This window comes from Apaloderma vittatum, unplaced genomic scaffold, assembly GCF_000703405.1.
Source record: "Apaloderma vittatum isolate BGI_N311 unplaced genomic scaffold, ASM70340v1 scaffold13882, whole genome shotgun sequence".
Lineage (NCBI taxonomy): Eukaryota > Metazoa > Chordata > Aves > Trogoniformes > Trogonidae > Apaloderma > Apaloderma vittatum.
The window spans coordinates 11,904-23,806 of NW_009705343.1; positions in this window are offsets into that span (position 1 = coordinate 11,904).

Here is an 11,903-nt window from a genome sequence, read left to right on the forward strand (position 1 = left end):
GCTCCAACAGCATCGAGGGGAGATCTTGCACAAAACTGGATCCCTCCTAAGATCTATCAGGTGTTTGTTCAGTGCAGCCTGCAAAATTTAGAAAACCTAATCCACACCTTACTGATACTAGTTCGAATCCTATCACAGATTAGCCAGGTAGATAACAGAAATGCAAATAACAGATTCACCTACCATGTGAGGTGCTGAATCCCACCTCACTCCTGCTTTTGAGAGTAACTATTCAATAATAGGCACAAAATATAGGATTGATTACTTTGATCATCCCAGCATGACTCTTTCTCTCCTACTTCTTATTCACCTGCTTTAGTAACTGTGATACATCAGCAGAAATCATGGTGTCACGTATGATATGTCCTGCCAGCCAGTCAGCATAAAGAATATTATGGAGTATTTACCACTGAACCCTAATTAACCTCCCAGTTAAAGTTGTCTAATTGTAATCAGATGACTGCCATAGACAGTGTCACAGGACACCGCTTCCTTTCAACCTTTCTCTGCACGAGGGCTCCTGGACACTGTGACATAAGAAATAACAATTTCAGAGGGCATTGCTAGAGAGAAAAATAGCTCAGGAGATTCACTTACTCCCTTTGCTCAGACACAACAGCTTTCAAGTATTGAGAAAAGCAAATGGGAGGAAAACGCCACTACTCTCGGACAAGACCCAAAGGCAGACTGGCCATGGGGCACTGTGCTGCTGCCTTTTACTGCTGCTTTTGTCTCACAGCAGTACTGGCTGAACATCACTCGCAGCTGCTGCTGTCAGGGTGCCCACCATCTAATTTCTTTCTCCTCCTTCCCCTTGTGCCCTGTACATCCCTCAGATCTCATCTGCCTGTGGAAGATACGCAGTACAGCTTAAGGTTTGATGACACTTATTGGCTTCTGGCATTAGCAACCTGCAGGAGAAGATATTGCAAACATCACATCATTGCTGTATGTATAAGTTAAGGTGCTCGCTGCTCATGCTCACTGACATGTATCATAGGATCATAGAATGGTTTGAGTTGGAAGGGACTTTAAAGATCATCTAGTTCCAACCCCCCTGCCTTGGGCAGAGACACCTTCTACTAGACCAGGTTTCTCCAAGCCCCGTCCAACCTGGCCTTGAGCACTTCCAGGGAGGAGGCTTCCACTGCTTCCCTGGGCAACCTGTGCCTTTGTCTCATCATCATGACAGTAAAGAATTTCTTACTTACGTCTAATCTAAATCCACTAGTTTTCAATCTGAAACAGTTACCCCTTTTATGACTTCCCCTGGCCTGGCCGCTGCGTTTGCTACTGATGATTCAGCAGTACTCAGTGACACAGATTGTCCCTTCAATACTTACTTGTCAGCAGATGCTTCCCAGAAGCTGTCCTATGCCCTGCAGCTGCGATAAGCAGTCTTCCAGATGTTATCTGCAGCTTGGCAAGAAACATGCCAACATATTGAAATCTCCTAATTCATTCTGGAGTCCAACAGCCCAGGAATTTACCTGTATAGGGCATTAACATCTTTCAGACAAATATGGTCCCTCCAGCTGGACTTGCTTAAAACTGCAAGCAAGTGAAATCTCACATGAGTTTATTTGTATTATGAAGAAGATTAGGTTTCTGGTTACAAAATGGGAAGTACAACTGTAAAAGAGGAAAGTAATAAGAAAAAATACAGTCTTGCACTACTTAAACTTCTCTCTTTACTCTCCCTGGGTTACTGCAAATCAAATTAGAATTGTAGGAGGTGAGGCCAGCTCTGAAAGCTGGCCACTTCCCTGCCCAGTTGTGTTCAGTTTCCTTGCTGCTGTTGAATGTAAATGAATTTTCAAAGTGCATTGGAAGAGCTGCCTCTCTCCTCCCTGACTCTTTTCCCTTGGAGGGAATCTGGCTGGGCTTCAGCTCGCTCTGAATTCTTGGTGTCTGATACTGCAGATGAAGCACCCTTAAGCTTCTCTGAGATGATTGTCTTTTGATGTTTGAAAGGTTTTGAGGAATGTTGACTCCTCATTTCTGCTCACCCTTTTTTTCCCTCAGTCAGGCAATTGGCTAGTAGCTGTATCTGCTTACCTTGTGAAATCCTCTCGACTCAGCACCATGTACCAGCTATATATCACAAATACACCAACAGTCTTTGTCTTTTGTTTTTGAATTTTTTTTTCCCTGAGACCACACATTGCACATTTACCAGATGGCAATTCCAAGGATGGAACTGCCCTGTCCCCGGGGACAGCTACGAAAGGTCTTTGGGCTATAAGACCCAACATTGTTGAAGTGATTTGTAGCACTGCAGGATATCTCTGAAGTTCCTTAGCACTTTTGTTTAATACATCCATTGGGAAATTAATTGCTAAGATTCATTTTGTAGGACCCTGGTGCAGGCAGCTCCTCGAATGCTCTTTCCAGGGTCTTTCCCAGGATGCTGAGAGCAGGATGCCTTGCTGAGCCTGCACCAAACCTCACTGACACCCCTTGTTGGCATTTCCAGAGAGACTTGCATATATATGATTCAAAAACTGTTCTAAATGTAGAGGATTTCCCAAGCTCTGTAGAACAATTGCATAATGATGAAAGAACCTTTAAACATCTCAAAGGGTTTTTTTCCCCTCCTTCCGTGGCCATAAAATGAAATATTTTATTCACATCCATATTCCCACGGATACAGTTTCTGTTTTAAAAGATGTCACAAATGAAACTCTAACACCAGCACTGGATTAGAGAATTTTCTCATTGAACTGCTTAGAATTGCTTTCAGTCTTTTACTTTAACTTGGATAAAGAAGTTCATCATTAGTTTGCACAGTGAAATTTCCATTTTCTTTCCCTGTGTTTGATACCAAAAGGCTTCAAAGAAGCTTTACTAGTGAGATACAGTATCAGGGAGGAGACATGTTGTTCCACAAACACGGTTGCTTCTCATTTCTTAACCAAAGTAAGTTGAAAAGAATAGTTACAGCAAAAAATGCTGTTGTGTTTGTTGTTAGGAGCGCATATCTCATTTAATATCAATGTCAAAAAGTATTAATACGCCAAAAATGTATTTTGCTCTAAGAGGAATTAGATTTTTTGTTGTTGTGACGCTTATTTCAATTCAAAATAATTCTGAGCACTCCCTTGCATTGAAATGTCTGCCTTGCTCAGCAGCAGGCGTGAGCGTGCTAACAGGCTCTCTGGCACTGCAGCAAGGACCCTGCTGCATCCTCGTGGCAGGAGGATTGGTTTAACCTTCTGCTTTCTTGGAGATCACCACTGAAACCTTTTCTCTCCCCATCATTATATCACCTGTGTCTATCACAATTGGTGGCAAAGGTCAATCAGAAGTGAGCGCTGGCTGACCCTTTCCAGTGGCTATGCTGGAGGCTCTTCATCAAATATTCTTACTTCTGGGTGCTCTTCTGCAGTGCTTATGCTCAGCCTGTCACCACTAATCTATTATTGCCTCCAGTATATCTCTTCTCTGCTGTTTCACCTCTTGGGCCTTTATTCACCACAACACATCACTCAGAGAGGTGGAGGATCATCAAGACCAATTTCAAGCTTTTACCTGAAGTGTCTTGCTTTAGGAACGTGTTCTGTGTGAGGTGCGTAGGCTCTCTCTTTAGTCAGTGAAAAGAAACTGGCACTTTCAGGAGGACAATTAAATCCTTCTGCAAATGGCCATCAACCTTGGCTCAAGCAAAATTTGGGAGTACAAAGGGCCAGTCTGTGAGGGTTCCCACTGCTGGACATCTCAACCACAAGTCTCTTTCCACACAACTGTATGTCTAAGTAAACCTCACTGCTTCTGTGCAGAGGCCCAGGTGCCAGCCCAGGACTCAGGCTTGGCTTAGCTCCCATGATGCACATGTTCTAGGTAACCCTTAGTATCTGTCCCGGTTTCTGTATATGGAGGTGGCAGTGGTGTGATGGGGCAATAAGGTTGGATGTAAACACACCAGAGGCTCTGCACACTCATTTCACCTGTGAGGACACAATGGGGCCTGATGTCAGGGCTAGACGTGCTCATTCCACTAGTCAGGACAGAAAGTGAACTTGATGTATTAGCTGACCATCCCAGAGGAGTAAAGCTGAAGGAAGTCAATGGGAATGTAGAGGTGTGTGGGAAAGGGGTTCTTGCTCAGCAACTTGCCACTTTCACCAAATCATAGCAACAAGTGAAGCAGCTGGGGAGGAAAGGAAGATATTTTAATTCATAATTCACAGGGCTGCAGGGAGGAGCTGTTTTTCAAGTTATTAAAATATCATTTCCCAGGACAATTTTGCAAAATGCTGGGCAGAGAAATCCTGGCACTTACTTCAGGAGTTAAGTCTGCCCAAAAGCCTGATGGGGATTCTTTGCCTCAATTAGGAAATATACTCTTTGTGATCATGATGTAAAGAGAATCTGTGTCTGGCCAGTACCAAGCGGTTTGGGAGCACCCTCAGAGCGGGAGCAGCTGGTCTGTGCAGCTGATACAAGACAGTTGGTGCTGGTCTGACACTTGGAAAGAGCACACAATCCAGGATGAAGGTGACCTCCACACTCAACCCGTTAAATGTATTTGGTCTTAAGGGGGGTTGTCACTCCACATTGTGGCGGACAACTGGTATTTTTATGACAACCAGTCTTTCAGAGGCATCCTTCCTTGAAATTAACCCTTTCTTTCTCTTTTTTTTTTTATTTATGGACTTACTAGCACAATTTTCCCCCATTCCTGTGACAATGGGTCATAACTTTTTTTTCCGTCATTAGCTTCTGCATAACTTTGGTAAAGAAGGATGCACCTGCTTTGGTCCCATGAAAGCAGTCAGTCCATCATGTCGGTGGGAGGTCCTGTGGGCAAGCCAGGTTTGGATGTTGCTGGTCTGAAAGTATTCACAGCCCAGGAAAAATTCTCTTAAACTGAGCAGACAGCTTGAGCTTAAACAGAGGGAAAGGGATGAGAAAGGGTATAATCATCCCATCAGTGTTGCTTCTGGTTAGAAATGAGCACTGGGTCAGATTTGTATTTTGATGCATCTCAGAGCCTCAGCCATGAAAATATCTCCAGGACAGAGACGCTGAGAGTTGTCCTGTGGGTTTGGTGACTTTAACACAAGGTAGGTCTGCTGTGTCCATGACTTGTGATGTGCCATGGGACAGCAGAGGGAGAAACCAGACAATATTCAAGGTTAAAATTGTGTGAAGAGTGGTCCCCAGTTATACAGCCTTAATCTCTGGCAAGAAAGGAATACATAAACGTACTGGTGAATTTAGGTCTTTATGTCCATCAGAAAAACAGCCCATAGGTCTGTTGTATAGTTAAATAGAGAACAGGCTGTGAGGCATCTGTTGCTGCATTAATGGATGCCAACAAGTGCATGAGCTGGGTAGATATGGCCCATGACAGAAGTCAAATGTTGTGTTGATTGCAGACATAAATAATAAAAGTACCTTGAAGATTCATAATGAAAGCGAGCAGAAAATTTTACCTGGTGGTACAATTTTCAATCAAAGTCATATGCTGTAGCCTAGTTTCCAGTTATGCTTTTAGCATATATTTATTAATGTTAATTAGCACGAGTTGTTCAAATGTATCTGCTAGAAGGCAACATCAGCATATCTTATAGTACTGCATTTCCCAAGGAAGGCTCAATGCAATACCTGAGAACAGTCATGCTGGTTCTGTAATGAGATCTTTATTATTCTAATAATTATCATGGATGTAATTTTTTACACTTACAAAGAAAGCTTTTTCTTAAAGGATCCCCATAGGCCTTCCATTCCTCTTTATTTCTAGAGTACATCTTGAAAAGACCAAAGACTGGGTCCACGTGGGCTGTATACAGCACGCAGTGCTCAGAGATAATGGAGACCTCAGGACGCTTTGCAGCTGGTCAGTGCCTCTCAGAAAGTCTCCCTAGGAAAATGACTTTTTATTGCTATTCTAACAACTTTTTTCAAGGATCCAGGGATCACTGAGAGTTACTCATAAAATTGTATTTGTATTTCACAAAGAATTCTCTGTCACCGGAGGCGTTCAAGATCTGTCCAGACAAAGCCACAACCCACCTGTTCTCCACTAAGGCTGTTTCTCTCCATTACAATGTTGGAAATTACGAGACAAGCCAGCTCAAGTTCAAACCACATTCTGAAGACCTTCCCTCCATTGCATACAGCCTGTCACAAGGAAGCTTTTACTAATGGGATCAACAATTACAAAATGAGTGCTGGGAGCCACATGGAAGTGGCAGCACCAGCTTTCATTAGCTGTTCTGGTACCATGCCCTGGACAGAGCACACTTGTCCCTGTGCATATTCTCCAGCATTTTATCAAGTCCTGTTTTAAATAATTGGATTTCCACCAACCTTCTGAAGTACAATCTTAAGCAGTATTAGAGCTTTTCTTAGAAAACTTTTGCTGTTGTGCAGTTCCCATTTTCCACTATCAGTCTTACCTTTTAACTTGAGGCTGTCCCTCATCAGACTACACTAAACAGCTTTGCTCCTTGCCTGGCTATTTAATCACTGTTTGGCCAAGCCATGCATAATTTAGTTTCTTTTATCTTTCCTATTTAGCTTGTCCTTGAATCATTTTGTGGCTGCTCTGAAGGCCCTCTTCTTTCTCTATGACCTTGTGGTGCTAGCATACCCAGATATCCTCCTGTGCTCTCCTGGATAAGCAGAAGTCCTGTTGTCTCTGCCACCTCAAATCTATAGGGTGAATCTTTTGTGAAGCCCATATGGAGATTTGTGTCAAATTTGTTGTCCCCTTCTACTCCAAGATTCACTTACCCATGACCACTGCACATCTTCCCCTTCATAACAAATATTTGCAATCTGTGCCATTTTCTTTGAGGTTCTTTAAATGTTTTTCCAAACTTATTCCTTCTTACTTTTTCCTACTCTTTCTTAACCTATCCTTGACTCTTTGCATCAAGCCTAAGCAATAACCACTCATTCAGTTAAAAACATATATCTCATAAAAAATCTGGAACCTTTTGGACAACGCTGACACCAGTATAGACCTGCCCTCTATGGACACTCATATTTGTGGCCAATTGCGAAGTGGAACACCTTACAGGAAAAAAGTTAAGAGCTATGATGTAATCAGTCTTGACTGCATTTCCATGGCTAAGATGGAGAAGAAAGGGTGTGAAATGTAGAGACGTCCTGCAGAGTTTCAGATCCTTAAATACAGACTTTGTAAAATCTTGTGAAACAGAGATTTCTACTCGGAGAAAAGCTGCCTTGGAGAGCCCCTGCACTGTGAGAAGGTATTTGAGAAGCTCCTCTGCCACATTAGGCTTTCAGCTGGTGCAAGACCGCTGAAAATAAGGACATAAATACTTCCTTTACACATTCATAACAGAAACTCTACAAAGGCATTGCCCTTGCAACAAGGCTGTCTACTTGGAGAGCACAGGAAAGGACTGTGTGCTGCTTGGAAAACGTCAGATAACTAATGTTCATGCCTTGGAGAAATGCAATAGAATGGGACTATGTCTTAACGCTGGTTCATGTAGTCAGGATGGTAAAAATGAATGTCTGTGCAGTGCATGAAGAATTGGAAAGGCAGGTCCCTTCCAATCCAATGCTTTCTATGATTCTATGATTGATTCTATGATTCTGTGTTAGTACGGGAACCAAGAGGAATAAACTCTCTGAAACAGGGTTTAACATTGTGTTCCCCACCAGAGAGGAGGGCTTCTGATGTTTTACTGCAGTTTTATGCTTTTGCCCCACAAAAGACTGAACCCTGAACTGAACCCTGAATCCCAGTTGCTGGGCTGGCTCCTATCCCTGCCTGTCTTGCTTGGTAGAAGCCTTCATGCACTTTTCCCACAAATTCCAGCCACTGTGATGGCTCTAATGCCTGGTAAGCATGTCAGCCAGCCCATTCAGCAAGGCCCCAGCTCCACCCCATGCTGAAAGGACTGAAACAGCTCCACAGTAAATACAAACATCTAATGGAACGTAATTACCATCTGCCGCTTTCCAAGGCAACACATCCGAATTACCAATTGGGAAATAATTACAGCCCGCAAGTCTCCATCACAAGGGCCTCAGCTTCCCTCTTGAATCTGCATAACTTCCTGATTCTTCACAAACTGCAGCCCTGCTGCAGGTGCTGACACATCTCGCACCTTTCTTGGGCTGCTGAAATGCACCAGACATCAGGAAAGTGTTTGCTCAAGGAGGAAATAGTGAGATCCACTCTCTGAGGGCTTGCCGTGGGTCAGCCAGAGGTATTTCATAAGCATTTGATGTCACTTACCCCTCGTGCAAGGATATGAAGCTGTGAGGGAAGGCAGAGCAGTACAAGTCCAACTTCTATTCACTGCTTTCAGGAATTTTAGCACCCATTTAAAAACTAAAGCAAAGAAAGGAAACCAGTTACTTGCAACAGGATCCTCCTGGGCAGGAGTTTCACAACACCAACCACAGCAGAAAATCCTCTGCACAAAGGACCCATGCACATCCACCCACATGAAGTCCCACCCACAAGGTCCCTAATTTGTGGGTAAATTAGGCAAATATATATGAAAACAAACTCCTTCGCTTTGCTTTGTCCTTGCCTCACCCTTCTTTCAGCTTGCAGCGTGGCTCCATGTGCTGGGGCTTTCAGCTACTGCTCCGGCTACACAAGATCAGTTAAACTGCGACACCTCTTGCATCGGGATGTTCAGCTCACGCTGTAGCAGCACAGCAGAACCAACTCCATTGTGTCAGAGCCTCCCTAATAGCTGTATATCAACAGGGAGATGGAGAGAGCAGCTTCTGATCTGTGCACTGATAATGGAATGATTATCGAGGCCTGACTCAGATATTTGAAGGCTAAAGACTTCATTAGCCTACAGCTAAGGGTGCAAACATGTGACAGTCACTTTTAGGTGAGACTTTTAACTCTCCTGAGGGCACTGTGCTTTTCTTACATTAGCAAGCCCAGATTGCTGGGGAGGCTGGAAAGCCCCTTGATAGAGAATGGCCGCAGAAAGGAGGAACTTTGCGAGTAGAAATTCCATTTGTACTTGACATACAAGTCGCACTCTTCCAGGCCCAGTCTTTAAAAGGTTTGGAAACATTGTTTGGAGAGAGTTGTCCTCCAGAAAGCTATGAGTAAGAGAAGAATATTTTTATCCAGTAACTGAAGAAAGACTCAAGTCATTTGCGATATGGTATGGAAGTGGACTTCAGTTTAATTGTCAAAATTGCGTCCAATCTGCTTCCCTGAATGAGATTAATCCAATTAGATGAAGCCCTTGGAACCCAGAATTGCCATAGCATTGGGCAACATCTTTTACTAGAAGCTATTTTCTCAGCATTTTTCTGTAGCTTCTAGTAGTGTTAAAGGTAGAGTTGATAGGCTTTTCATTGTTTCATCCTTGTTACGTCTTGCCTTCAAATTACAGACCTTCTGTGCAGAATGCAAGAAAAAATATTGTACCGTGATCCAAACCCCAGATGCTTGTGCTGAAGTTATCCCTAATGGGAAAAGGCCACTCTTTATTCAGCCAATGGGTTTGCAGAAGGTGCAGCTGATGTGGGTGAAGTATTGTATGGAGAACTGAACACTGAGTGATGGACCAGCTGAAATAATGGGTTGAGGCTGGCACTGGAAAAATGTTTGGAAAGTGAAACACTCAGAAAACGTCAGGAAGTCTATCTTCTATAGACTAAAACAAAAAATGCCAGGCCAAGGTGATGGGTTAAAGTGATATTTGTGTTTGGAAGAATGCTAGACACTAGAGAGGAGAACCAAACACATATTACTCTTGAGGGTTAGCTCTCCAAAGTCATCTATGTACTGAGCTGGTGAAAGACAAGAGCTGAAAGCAGACAGACAGGAGGAGAAATTTAACAGACAGGGTGGAAATGACTGTCCAAGAAAACCAAAATTTGCAGAAATAAGGTGATGGGGAGAATCTGGAGACCCCATAGCAGAGGAAGAGGCCAGATGTTGGTAAAGAAACAGATCTAAGAAACAGATTTGCTGCAGCAATGAATATGCAAAAGGAATTAGCACAAATGTAAATGAGGTGACTGTGGAGAAGAGAGGAGCAGCTCATCTTTTACAAATAAAAAGGGACAGTAAAAGTAAGAAGAGTTGGAATTCAAGCAAAATAGAGGGCCTAGTGTATGAAAAACAAAATAACAAAACGGGAAATAATCTCAAACAGAAGACAAAGGGAGAAAACCAGAAACATGCAAAGAACGTTAGAAAGGTCCATGTGGTCAGGGAATCCTCAGTAAGAACTTCTAGTGGGACTCATGCCAGAATAAATCAGATTGAAGGAACGTGATGTAAATACAACATTGTAAAGCATATGGGACTGTAAGGAAGTATCTAGATCACTCTTTTTATTGAGGTAAATAACACTGATGCCTTCCCAATTAAATACATACAGGAGGAATGTGCCAGATGAGGGAAAACTCTCTGTAATCTTTTGCAGGGTTTACAGGATCTCCTGAGACATAGGGGGAAAAAAGGACCAAAAAAAATTAAGATAGTACTAAGAGAAAGGATGTTCATTCTCTGAAAGCAGCTCATAGAAGAAAATACTCCTCATAGCATAGACTACACATGAGAAGAAACTTGGAATGATGGAGGGAAAAATGAAGGGGTAAAGCTGGGGGAAGCTCATGTGTTCTCCATATCTAGTAATAGTACAAAGGGGGAGGGAAGTCTGGTAACCAAAGACAGCAGGAAAAAAAATCTTGATGAGGAAAGATGTGCTGTGAAGAAAGGAAAGGACAAATACGATCCTGCAGGAATAGTAGCAAAAATCTGTCAGAGTATCTAAATGGATTAGTATAAAAGGACTGGAGTATTAGTGTGTGAACAGTAGCAACCAAAAAAAAAAAAAAAGAGAGAGAAATACAGCTGTTGTGAGATGCAAAATTGGAGCTGATTACAGAGAATCAGTAACTGAACCTGGGTCTTGGGTGTGTGGGCTTTGAGAACTATACAAGTTAGGGGGACTGATGAGCAAAACAAGGAGACCGCATCAGCAAGAGTCTGTGATAATAATTCCTAGCCTGGGACAGGATGGTAAGAGAGGTGCTATTGGAGGAGTGTTAGAATGATTTGCAGCATTGGGTGTGGAGATGGGCAAATATTTATGGAGTGTTAGGGGTGGGATTTTGTCATTATGAGGGGATCTTAATTTCCCAGATAATAAGTTACGTGACAAGAACTACTCACAGTTGTAAACTGCTGGTGTCTCAGACATGATAACTCATGAGTTATGACCAAACAGTCACTCCATTTGCAAGAGGCAACACTTGCACTGAGACATTGTGAGGCAGCTTTAAGAAAATGACCTTGGATGGAATGATCCTAAAAGCTTTCAATTGAAATTAAATAGTAAGGCAAAGGATCTAGATCACTTCAAAAAACAAAGCTCCTATAAATTCAGGGAAGTGTTTAGCAAGGCCTGAAGATCTCTAGGACTTCAGTCCATAAATCATATATCAAATTCCAGGCATAGAACTACTAGGTGTCTGTATCCAGGCAAACTTTTCAGGGAAGAAGGCTCCTCAATTAACTGAATTTTGAAAAGTTGTATTAGGAATAAGCAGAGCCTGAAAGGAAAGAAAGCAACTTGTCCTATAAGCAGTGTAACCAGGAAAGCAGAGCTGCTTATGGAGATACCTTCTGTTTCCTGCGTTCCATCTAACCCCCCGCAAAAAGAAAACCCACAAAACAACTAAAAGGATGACAGAAACCCCAACCTCAGAACCTTAAACCAACTCTCCCATACCACTTGTACCATCCTCACCCAGGAAGACTCTGCAGAAGCTGTGTCTAGCCTGAAGGGACACGCATGCTCTTTCGTGGGCAGAGCAGGCTGGCTGGGAGGCACGCGCTGACTGACAAGAGGGCAGCTGCCAAATGGAATATATAATGGCTGAGAGATGCTTCCTTTTCCCTCAGTGGAGATACTAATTTGAAT